Raw genomic sequence first — 13,580 nt, forward strand, 5'->3', positions numbered from 1 at the left:
ATGTATAGACATAAAAAATGGGCTTAGCACAAATCTTATGCCACTCAATGAGATCACAATAGAGCCCAACTTATATTATTAATATAAAAACTACTCAACACAACATCCTTGGGCAGGTATTGAGGTGCATCTTATTGCTCCTTTTATATATTCATACTTTATATAGATGGCTTTCATTTAAGTATCCCTCTTATATTATCACAGAGTCATTGTATGCCTTGAGTTCATATCTAGACTTTTACATGTTGCTAGGTGGCATACACTCAATCTTACCACATTGGCTGCAACAGGAATCACGACTGGCTAGTTTTTCTCTCAACAACTGTTGAAAATATTTAGAAAGATACAAAAGTAATAGTAAGTAATACACACACACAAGAGTAGTAGTAAGTCATACATATAAGAGGGTTTCTAAGAAAAGAGAGCTTCACACATAAAAATCTATTAATCTAGTTGTGTCTCATATACAAGTAGAGAAAGAGAAGAGAATAAACAGTTCTTCTCCACTAGACTCTAAATATTGTAGCTATGGTATTTACTATAGTCTATAGTAAATATTATGAAGAGTATCGGCTATATTAAATGATCTCAATACTCTTCCTCGCTCATCATAATATTTACATAATATAAAATTTATATAAAATTATAAACTATACTTTTTTGTGATCTTATAAGTTTAAGAATTGTTGCCTCATTAAAACCTTATCTAAAAAAATCTTATTGTATTTAAAGACAAAGCCATAGATGAAGGAAAAAGAATACAACATCATTTTCTTTAATTATTTAAAGAGCTCATTAACTTTTTTATTCAAGAAAAGCAAGTCGCTGCATACCAATGCCATAAGTAAGTCAACGATGGTTGCACAATGAGAGAGCTTTAATAAAGAGATCAGCAAGGTTATTTGTAGATTCAATTTTCTTAATTATAAGTGCTTGATTAGTAATCAAGTCATGGGTATAAGTAAAATACTTTGGATCAATATGCTTTGTCCTATTGCCTTTAATGAAACCAACTTGCATCTGTGTAATAGAAGCACTATTATCTCCATATAAGATAGTTGGAGAATCATCATATAAAAATCCACAGGTTATTTGAATGAATTTATCAATTAATCGCAATCAAATATATTCTCAAGATGCTTCATATAAGGCAATAATTTTTGCATGGTTGGATGAAGTTGCAATTATTATTTGTTTCACTGATTTTCATGATATTGCAGCTTCATGTCTTAAAAATACATATCCTATTTGAGATTTAGCTGTTGCATTATCAAATTTATATCGTGTATCACAATATCCAACCAATTTTGGATCTGCAGATTGTGTGTAGTATAATCCCAAGTCTTCAGTACCTTTAAATAACGTAATAAATATTTGATGCCATTTCAATGTCGTAGTATTGGACGTGCACTATGTCTTCCAAGAACACTAATTGTAAATACAATATCTGGTCTTGTAGATGTAGCTAAATATAAAAGTGCTCCAACTGCTGCAAAGTATAGATATTGATCTCCCAATATTTCCTCCTCCTCATTGTATGGACGGTATGGATCATGACCATCATGACCATGTCCAACCATTGGTGTAGATAATAGATAAGCATCAATCATATTAAATCTTTGCAAGATTTGTCTAATATATGTTAGTTGGTAGAAAAAAAATGCTACCATCTGTTACATACATAATCTGAAGACCAATGCAAAAAGTTATTTTTCCTAGCATTTTTATCTCAAATTTACGTATAAGTAGGTTAATAGCTGTAACATATGCAGATGTAGTGCCTACTAGGTTAAGATCATCAACATATATAACGATGATCACAAAACTAGTTTTATCTTATTTGATAAATAAACAAGGGATTAGTAGATTATTTACAAACTTATTTGTAATTAAATAATCTCAAAGACATTGATACCACATGAGTCTGAATTATTTTAAACTATACAAGGCCTTACATAATTTAATACCACGATATTGTCCTAGAGCGGATCTATTTAGAATTCCTGTTTCTAAGCTAGGTGGAACTTTCATATAAATATTTGCATCAAGAGAACCATATAGATATGTAGTTACTACATCCATCAGATGCATTGCAAGGGTGGCATGAACTATCATTCCAATAATATATCGAAATGTAATTGAATCCATGACTAGAGAATATGTGGATTCATAATCAATGCCAAATCATTTAGTAAATCCTTGAGCAACAAGATGATGTCGTGTTGTAATACAACTATATGGTGAAAGATGATAATATGGATCTTATTATAGAAAAGCTAAGTTAAAAGAAAAAGTAGAAAAATATGGATAAACGATAGGAAGGTAATAAAACTTTTAGTAGTAATGCTGCCTTTTTAGAAAAAATAGCTTCTATTTACTTTGTAGTGCCAAAAATAAGGCAAAATAAGATAGATTAGAAAAATAAATGATATAGACATCTTTAGGAGGAATTTAAGAGTAAATTCTAGTAAAAATTACTTAGAAAAACTAGATGTTGATACCCAAAGAGGGCCAATTATGAACTAGGATCGAAATCAGACCCTGAGGCACAAAACTGAGTCTCAACGATGACGACTTTGGGATTCTTGGCAAATCAAAGAGTGGGATTTGATAGAAGATTGGATAGAATTTCTATGAATATTGGTTTTGGGTGATTTGGATTTTTATTGACTTTGTAAGAGATTTGCAATGTCAAGGTTTGTTTTGGATGACTTAGGTTGTGTGAAATAAAATAGGGTTTATGTTTTGAATGATTTCAAGAGTTTTATAATAGATCTACACGGGAAATTTTGTGGATTAATGGTTATAGTTGTGTTCAATATTTGTTGTGAATTTGAGCTCGATCTAATGGTTGAATTCAGGGTTATTGAGGTTTAAGTGAGTCAAGGTCTCAAAAAGTAGAATTTTAGGTCTAATGAGGATTTTTGAGATTTCTTACAGTATACTAGTTGGATTGGAGTGAAACTTCTGTAAGAAGATATTAGACTTGTTTTTCTATGTGTATGAGAATTTTGAAATCAATCGAATGGTGAAAAAGAGAGATATTGGCTCTTGAAGATTAGCATCAAGGTTGGAGAAGGAGGCCGGTCAATACCCAAGCACGTTTTTGAGGTTATCGTCTATTTAGTAATTTCGATCGTTTTCAAATTTTTTGTACTTGTTTTCAACTTAGTTTTTAAGAAGTATGCAAAATTTGAGTTAAGATCAATAGTTCATTCATTAGTTATTGAGGTTTGAATATGTTATGGAAATTATTAGGATTTGATTAAGATTTGGTTTAGGATTTAGAGTTTGGTTGGGGTTTTATTTAGGATTTGGTTAGGATTTAGTTTAGGGTTTGATTAGGGTTTGGTTTAGGATTTAGAGTTTAGTTGAGGATTTAAGGTTTGGTTTAGGATTTAAGATTTAATTAGGGTTTGATTTAGGGTTTAGCGTTTGATTTAGGATTCATTTAGAGATTGGTTAGAATTTGGTTTAGGGTTGGGTTAGGATTTGGTTTAGGTTTTAAGGTTAAGTTAGGATTTGATTTAGGATTTATTTAGGAATTATTTAGAGTTTGGTTTAGAATTGGATTAGGATTTGGTTTAAGGTTTAGGATTTGGTTTAGGATTTTAAGATTTAGTTAGGGTTTGATTTAGGATTTGTTTAGGAATTGATTAGAGTTTGGTTTAGGATTTGGTTAAGATTTGGTTAGGATTTGGTTTATGGTTTAGGGTTTGATTTAGGATTTAGGATTTTATTAGAGTTTGTTTAGGATTTAAGATTTAATTAGTTTTGGCCTAAAATTTGAATGAAGTCCAATAGGATTTTAACTAGGATTAAATTAAGATTGAATTGTGATGTATTTGAGATATATTTGTGATCATTCTAATATTTTTTTAAGATTTTTTATTATTTCTTTGAAGTTCTTTGAAATTTCGTTGAATTTGATTAAAGCTAACTTAGCATTATTATGGTCTAATTAGAATTTAGTTAGTATTCTATTAGAATTAGGATTTTGTTGTTGTAATTTTCATTCTACCTTCTATAGCTAGGTGCCCAAAGCATTTTCAAGCAAGACTTCACGTATTACGACAATGAGCTTTATTGCGAGTTATTTTACCTTGAGCATCTTGCTTGCATATTAATACCATCTTATATCCCACAAGGGGAGATGTAAGAGTGTCTACAATTGGAGCAAAGACTTTCCTCTTATGCAAAGAAGCATATTCTTCTTCAATAGCAATTTTTTATTTTGACCAATCAAAGTGATTCATCACCTCCTTGATGATTTGAGTTTAAAGATCATCTTCTTTGCAAGAAAAGGCTTCTATAATCATATATTCAAATGATTCATCTACCATAATAGATGTTCTGTCCCAAATATCATCTATAGCACAATACAAAATAGATAATTTTTTATTCAACTTGTTCTTATTCCTTCCAATTTCGAGATTATTTTTCATAGGAATTGAAGGTATATTATGCATACATATATCATCATGAATTGATAGTTGGCACGGACACAAAATATAGACTTGAAATCTAACAAGAAGTTCAAGAAGAAGTGGCAGAACTAGATTAAACAGATGAGTACAAGAACAACACCAGAAAGGTGAGCTAGAACTCCAAGAGGTGTATTGTCGAGACTGAAGAACTCTTCAGCCTCGACTCCTATATATACTACTGGCCTATGGTTCTAAGGAAGCGCATCAAGAAGCTTCTCAAGAACTATGAAGCTTCTCGAGCAACTACCCAAGAGCTAGGAAGCTTCTCAAGAACTATGAAGCTTCTCGAGCAACTACCCAAGAATTAGGAAGCTTCTCAAGTAACTTCCTAGAATTTACTAGAATATTCTAAGAATCTTCTAGAGCCTTCTAAGGGAATCTTTAGGGAATCTTCAAAGAATCTTTAGGGAATCTTTGAAGAATATTCTAAGAGAATATTCAAGGAATCTTCTGGAAGTTTCTAGAGACTTCTTTCTAGAAGGTTCTAGAAACTTGTCTCTAGAAAGGTCTAAGGACTATGTCCCTAACATCACCTCCTCCTTTAGCTTCGAGGTCTTCGAGAAGCAATGTTATCGTCAGTCAATACCAACCCAAGAAAATGAAGATCTGTCGCATAACCTCTGCTATGAACTCCAATTGTTGTTCACGAGGCAAGTGATTCAATAGTCCTTGAAGCCAACGGTAGTGGCCCACGCCTTCAACTTCTGACCAAGCATGAACCTTCGTGTCTTCATTGTGAAATTGTCCTGCAAACACTCCTTCTGACTGACCATTGTAGGCAGGCTCGACCTCAAATACAATCACCAGCGATCTGTTGCTTGGAATCCTTCGACGTCGTCGTGGTGCAAGCGGTTCTTCATCTCGCGGTCGTCTTCGTGAGCTAGTTGCTTGAGATGACATGACAAGTGTAGTATCTTGGCTATCCATATTCAAAGGCTAAAACAATAAGAACAAACTTGGGCTACTAACAAAGTTCTACGCTATCTTGGAGAGAATGACTACATCAACTATGGATTTTGGTGGTGCTCTCTCCTCTTTTCTGTTTTCTGGATGAGTAAGCTTCAGTAAGAAGCTATCGTCGAACCGGCTTGGATTTCTCAGGATATCGTCGATGAAACTCCTGTACCTTTTGCGGCGCATTCGCGAGATTTTTGGCCGGCTCCCATGTTCGTTCATTAATATCGTAACCGCTCCAATGCACAAAGTATTCTAATTTACCCCGTCTTTGCCGTGAATTCAGGACCTTTTCCACCTCGTATTCTTCGTGGTTCTGTATTTCTATGCTAGGTGGTGGACATTGTACTCTTCCAGGAAAAGACGATTCTCGATAAGGCTCCAACAAAGAAACATGAAAGACAGGATGTATCTTCATAGTAGCTGGTAACTCCAGACGATATGCTACAGGATTGATCTGCTTCTGGATAACAAATGGTCCCAATCTCCGATAGTCCAATTTGTCACATGGCCGATTGGTCTTAATATTTCGTCGAAGCAGCCAAATTTTGTCTCCAATCGTGAATTTAGGTGCCTGATTCCGAAATTTGTCCGCGGACGCCTTGTAAGATTCTTGGGCAGTTTGTAATTGAAGCTTCAATGTAGTTTGAAGCTGCAAAAGCTCCTTCATCAATCCTTCAGCTGCCAGATTGTTAATCGTTGACGAACTCCATAAGTCAAGCTTCGGATGGTATCCATAATTAGAAAAGAATGGCATTTGTTGAGTTGACGCATGAAGGGTGTTGTTATATGCGAACTCAGCTAGCGGTAGATATGCGACCCAATCATCTTGTTGATAGTTGATGGTGCAACGTAAATATTGCTCTAAAACTTGATTCACCCGTTCTGTTTGGCCGTCCGTTTGAGGATGAAATGCCGAAGAAAGCTTGATATCCACCTTCAATATTTCAAAAAGAGATTTCCAAAACTTTGACACAAACTGGGTTCCTCGATCCGATACGATATCATCTGGTAGACCATGATATCGATATACATTATCAAGAAAGAGTCTTGCTGTGTCTTCGCTTGACGATGTCTTCTTGCAAGGGACAAAATGTGCCATCTTTGTAAGCCGGTCTACGACAACAAAAATGTTGTCAAATGAATTCGATGGTGGTAGATCCGTATTAAAGTCCATGGAAACCGATGACCATGGTCGGAATAGGCAATGGCTGTAGAAGTCCATAAGGCCGATGTCGAGGGTTTTTGGATCTTGAACAAATGTCACAAGATACAACAAAATCTTTCACATCCTTCCACATTTGAGGCCACTAGAAATCGCGGGAAATAAGTTCCAAGGTCTTATTGAATCCAAAATGTCCCGCAGCTGGGAAGTCATGACGAGATTGAAGAACTCGGAGTCGTGCTGGCCCTTTTGGGATATACAACCGCTCTTCGAAATATACTAGATCTCCTTCCATCTTGAATTTATCATCACTAGCATGTTGCTTGATATCAAGGGCTAGAGAATCTTCAATGGTTGTGGCCCGTACCTGGTCGAGGAAGTCAGTATCAATTGGTACAATAGCTGCGTTGAGCCGAAATTTCTCTGGCTTCAACAATGTCGTGCACTGTTGATCAAATGCTGCATCACCAACCTTTGGCGCGAGATATGATCTCCTTGATAATGCATCGGACAACCCTTGTTGCTTCCCAGGCCGATAAGTAATAACAAAGTCGAACCTGGATAGCGACATACTCCACCGAGCTTGACGCCGATTCAAAACCCGAGCCGACATAAAATACTCCAAATTCTTGTGATCCGTATATACGGTCACTGGATGTACAGTTCCTTCGAGAAAGCGGTGCCACTCTTGAAAAGAATCTACTATAGCAAGGAGTTCCTTATCGTGGATCTCATAGTTGATCTTAGCAGTAGAGAATTTTTGAGAATAAAACGCAACTGGATGGAGCTTCTCATCTACGCCCATTTGTGAAAGTACAGCTCCCAAAGCAAAATCCGAAGCATCTGTCTCCAAATAAAAGGCCTTTGTAAAGTCCGGATGTACCAAGATTGGAGCTGTAGTAAATACCATCTTCAAATCTTGGAATGCTTTTTCTACGATAGGTCTCCATTCGAGCTTGTCCTTGCACGTTAACCGAGTGAGGGGGGCAGCAACTTGAGAATAATTCTTGATGAAGATCCGATAGTAGTTAGCAAATCCAAGAAAACATTGTACGTCCCTAACCGTCTTCGGAACTTCCCAAGACATGATTGCTTCCACCTTCTTTGGATCCATCTTCAAGCCTTCCGTAGTCGCGATGAATCCCAAAAACTCCATCTCAGTTTGGTGAAATAAGCACTTCTCCAATTTGGCATAGAGTCCTCGCTCCCGTAGTTTTTTTAGTACCAGACGAACATGCTTCTCATGTTCTTCCTCGTTCTTAGAAAATATCAAAATATCATCTAGATAGATGACAACAAAATCGTCTAGATGCTCTCAAAAGATGTCATTCATCATGTGTTGAAAGACTACTGGAGCATTAGTAAGACCAAATGGCATGACATTGTATTCAAAATGGCCATACCTTGTTCGAAAAGCTGTCTTCCATTCATCTCCTTCCTTGATTTGCACAAGGTTGTAAGCTCCCCTTAGGTCAATCTTTGTAAAGATCCTTGCACGTCCAAGTTGTTCTAGAAGACCAGAGATCAAAGGCAGTGGGTAGCGATTCTTTTTTGTCACCTTGTTGAGACCTCGATAGTCCACGCACATCCGTAGTGAGCCATCTTTCTTCTTCACAAATAAGATTGGTGCCCCAGCTGGCGACTTCGAATGACGGATGAAATTCTTGGCTAGATTCTCGTCAATGTACTTCCGCAACTCAGTCAACTCTGTCTGCAACAAATTGTAGATTGGTCCAAAAGGTGGTTGTGCTCTTTCTTGCAATTCAATGGCACAGTCATAGGGTCGATGCTCTGGCAGCATATCAGCATTCTTCTTTTCAAAGACATCTTTGAATTCTTCATACTGCTTTGGAATAACCAAAGTCGGAGTTGCATCTTCTTGAGTCGGAGTTGCAAAGATGACAAGAGGTGTATTTTGCTTGGCTTCCTTCATGAAAGCCCTTGCACCTATAAACAAGGATTTGTTTCTAGACATTGTCTTGGCAGATTCCACCTTCAAGGAGTTTGTTGGAAATGTCACTTTCCACAACTTCCAATCTATCAATGGATTATATCTATCAAGCCAAGATAGTCCCAAAATGATAGGACATGAAGGAGTCTTGATAATATTAAACACAATATTGCTCTCATGGTTTTTAAGACGTACCTTCAATGGTTTAGTTTCATGGATAACATTGCCCGAAGACATTGGTCGTCCATCTATGACTTCTACATGGACAGGCTTAAGTTTCTTTACAAGAGAAATATTGTGAAGCTTGGCAAACTCTTCATCTATAAAGCAAGCGGATGCACCCGAGTCTAATAAAGCATCGACTTGTAGTTCTTGAATACCCAGATGTAAAGGTACCATAAAACAATCTGAAGGTTGAGCTGAGAGAAAGGGACCTTGATTAATTTTGGATGTTGAGATGTCCAGCCGCACGGTCCCTATTGTGGCTGGGCGTCCTTGTTTTCGTGCATGCTTGTACTCCTGAGTCTTGTTGTTTGAGGCTTCTGTTTCTTTCGACAATCTACAGCTTTATGGCCCGCTTCTCCACAATATAAACACAAGTTTTGTTCAAACCGTCGCTTCCTTTCCTCAGCTTTGAGGGGTTTGAAACGTACCGCATCAATTTGCATGGGTTCAGGATCTGTGGAGTGATTCTCTGGACCTTTTGAAAATGTAGCAAATGCTCCATCATTTCTCCAGCCTGATCGTCTTTCTTGTCGTAATTCAAAGAGGCGGTTGTCACAAATAATTGCCTGAGATATAAGTTCTTCTAAAGTATCCGCCTTAGGCATGGTGATCAATAAGTTCTTGACATCATCTCTCAGTCCATATCGAAATCGTGTCATGAACGCCTTATCATTCCAATCAAGATCACATGTAAGCTGTTGAAATTCTGCAGCATAGATTGCAACAGAACGTGATCCTTGTCGCAGATTTTGTATCTTTCTTTCAGCCACTCTTTCTCGATCGCTATCTCCAAACGCAGCAGTAAGTCTCTCTATGAAAGCCTCTAGGTCGTGCAATATTGGAGAATCCTTCTCCAATAGTGGAGCAAACCAAGAGCGAGCATTTCCTGATAGAAGAGTACTTATGAAAGCAACCTGGGTAAATCCATTCGGATAACGAGAAGGGTATAGGCGTAGGTAAAGCCGTACTTGTTGCACAAAACCTCAAAAGTTGGCTCTTGTTCCGTCAAACTTGTCTAGCATACTCGCTTTTGGTTCTTTCGTACTAATCCTTGAAGTATCTATAGGGGTCATATGTGACACATGTCTTGCTTCTCTCAGTGGAATAATCTCTTGTTGTAGGCTATGAATTTCGCGTCTAGCTTCTTCGGTCACTAGATCAATTTGAGGTTCTTTACTTGGATTACGAAGAAATGCAATCTCCTTTTGTACACTATTCATAAGAGCTTGAAGATCTGCAAGAGTTGCCACTCTATTGTCTACTTGTGGAGATGCACTGTCTATGACCTGGTCTACTTCCATATTTAGAGAATAGATGGATTAAAATTTTGAGAGAAGAAGAAATTGCTAAGTCTCTTGGAGAAAATTGTAGCACTACCTGTCACTAAAACCTACTCGGAGAAAAGGAAAAAAAAAAACACCAAACGATTTCAGTTTTAGAGGAGGGTAATCCGCAACCTCTAAAAATGCCTCAATGCTTTCGAGAAGAGGGGTAATCCGCACTCTATCAAGAAAGCAAAGCTCTGAAATCGATGTTAACAGTCTTTTCTACTAGCTATGCTAAACAAAAAGAAGGAATTAATATCAGTCCAAGAGAGGGTAATCCGCAACCCTTAGAACGCTCAAGTATCTCCAAGGAAAGGGGTAGTCCACTCTCTGCCTCAAAGAACTAAGCTCTGATATTGTGATTGAGAAAATATCAGTTTAGAGGAAGGTAATCCGCAACCCCTAAAGCGCTAGAATACCTTCAAGAAGAGGGGCAATCCGCTCTCAAACAAGAAGGATTCAGCTCTGATATTAAGATAAAGGTAGTCTCGACAAACTGTCACGGACACAAAATATAGACTTGAAATCTAACAAGAAATTCAAGAAGAAGTGGGAGAACTAGATTAAACAGATGAGTATAAGAACAACACCAGAAAGGTGAGCTAGAACTCCAAGAGGTGTGTTGTCGAGACTGAAGAACTCTTCAGCCTCGACTCCTATATATACTACTGGCCTATGGTTCTAAGGAAGCGCATCAAGAAGCTTCTCAAGAACTATGAAGCTTCTCGAGCAACTACCTAAGAGCTAGGAAGCTTCTCAAGTAACTTCCTAGAATTTACTAGAATATTCTAAGAATCTTCTAGAGCCTTCTAAGGGAATCTTTAGGGAATCTTCAAAGAATCTTTAGGGAATCTTTGAAGAATATTCTAAGAGAATATTCAAGGAATCTTCTGGAAGTTTCTAGAGACTTCTTTCTAGAAGGTTCTAGAAACTTGTCTCTAGAAAGGTCTAAGGACTATGTCCCTAACAATAGTTCCGCAAGATGAGTGGCAATTTCTTGAAAAATAATACTAGAATTAGTCAATATTATAGCTTTGTTCTTACGTGGTTGCTTATTTGGTCCACGAGTTCTTTTAGTTGTTGTTCTTATAACTTGAGGTATTATAGTCAATGGCATTGCAATTTGAGCAGATACATTCTGAGCCTCATTAATAGGAACTCTTGTAATTCTAGGTACATCATTGAAGCCATCAAGTATTTTATCTACAATCCGTTTTAGATGCAAAATCTTAGAAACTTCAGTTTCTGCCAAAGATGTCTTAGGATCAGGATTCATTGTAAATATTTCTGGTCCTTCAAATACGAATACTTTATTTCTTTATTGATTGAATACTCTTGCTTGAAGAGATGGGAATACATTTTCTTCAAAATGGCAATTTTACAAATGGGCACGTAATAATGTGCCAATTGATGGATCAACAATATAAATAATGCTTGGTGAATCAAAAACAGCATATATGCTTTCTTATCGATGGACTTTAATAGTATGCCGTTGAGGTTCTGGTATTAGAATCCAAGCATGGCAACCAAATACTCGTAAGTGAAATACATTTGAAACACGTTCCAAAATGAGTTCATGTAGTAAAACAATTTCAAGAGAAAAAAGGTGGAGGCATATTAATATTGTGTTAAGGACAAGAACTTGATAAAAAAGAAATTTAGACAAGTGAGCCTTCACTCAAAGAAAAGTAACAAAATATAAATAAACAAGTATGTATATTGAAAGAGAAACTGGAATGGCTATTGCCAAAAGAAAACTAGAAACCCTTGAAATTAGATTGGAAGCAAGAAAAGACTTGACAAGAGTGAAGAAGGTTTCACTCATGTCTCTATATATACTATCTAACTAGAGGCTACATGGCAACGTTCTATAGGACCTCCAATATGTGTTGACTTTGTAGGAAACATGCCTTGACTTACAAGGCAAGTTTTTCTACGTGTGGGTCACATAGTTAGCTTGGTCTTCAAGTTAACAACATGTGTGGCACATGGCCAACTTGTTGACCACGTTTCTAATCCAAAAAGTCAATTAAAGACACCTATGAAATCAAAGCAACATCTAAAAAGCTTCTAGGAAGCTACCATATCAATTACTATAGAATTAACTTACTTTTACTTACTTTTACTTACTTCTATCTATTTGTATATGTAATTACTGGCTTACATGAGTATGTCCATGACATTACCCCTCCTTCTAAGGACGAGTTCTATAAGGAGTAGTCATCATATGTTGAAGAAATCTATGATGCGACGAATTATATTTGCCACATTCTCTGATCTTTGTTCTCTTCAAAGATGATTGATAGGGCTTCTCAACCATTGGTAGTATCCTATACCAAGGCGGAAAGACCACCCAGTTATTCGATCATTGTTGAGGCCTTCATAACTTCTTTCGAATAAAACATTTGGAACACCATTAGGAGTTGTTCCTACTTCTAGCAAAATCACCAAACATTGGGAGTCCCTTCCCAAATCGTGATACCAAACACATTGTATCTTGCCATCTATTCGAGGAAGAACATGTCGTTCTTGAAGATCTTCATCTCGATTGCGTCGTCTTGAAGGTTATAAAAATTGTAATGTCTCATTCAATAGGTCAACAAACAAAGACTCTTGAGTCGAATCTACTGGTTTTTAGATCTCCATCTCCTAAATGCCACAACTACAAAGAAGCTACAAACAAGAATTGAAAGTAGAATGTTATCTTGCCTAGATATTATTTCTTTTATAAAGAAGATTTTCATCTTGATTTTGATGGATGTCATCGATGAAAAGCCTCCACCACCTTTGCTGCATTTGTAAGATTCTTTATTGGCTCCCATATGTATTTATTAATATTATATCCATGCCAATGGATAAGATATTCTAATTTATTTCGGTGCCACTTTAAATCTAAGACTTCTTCTACTTAAAACTCTTCATTATTGTCCACTTCTATAGGAGGAGGTAGAGCTTGTCGTCTTCTTGATATATCCATTGTCTTGTATGATTCAAGAAGAGAAACGTGGAATATTGGATGGATTTTCATTGACTCCGGTAGATGTAAATGATATGCAATTAGATTGATTTGTGCAGAAATAAAAAATGGTCTAAGCATTCGATAGTCCAACTTGTCACAAGGACAAGTAGTCTTGATATTGCGATGAAGTAGTCATATCTTATCACCCAAGTAGAATGGTAGTTGTTCCTTTCGATAGACATCCGCATTGACTTTTTGTTGTTCTTGATCCTCTTTTAACTGCACCTTCATCATTGTATATAGCTTTGACAAATGAATTGTCAAATCTTTCGTAGCAGGATTATCAACTTTTGAAAAGTCAAAAGTATCAAGTCATGGATGATAACCATAATTAGTAAAGAAAGATGTTTGTTTTGTAGAAGAATGTACCATATTATTGTAAGCAAACTCTACCAATGGTAAAAGAGTTGTCCAATCATCTTGTTGGTAATTAATGGTACATCTTAAATATTGC

The sequence above is a fragment of the Physcomitrium patens genome, chromosome 4, assembly GCF_059467195.1.
Source record: "Physcomitrium patens ecotype Gransden chromosome 4, ASM5946719v1, whole genome shotgun sequence".
Classification (NCBI taxonomy): domain Eukaryota; kingdom Viridiplantae; phylum Streptophyta; class Bryopsida; order Funariales; family Funariaceae; genus Physcomitrium; species Physcomitrium patens.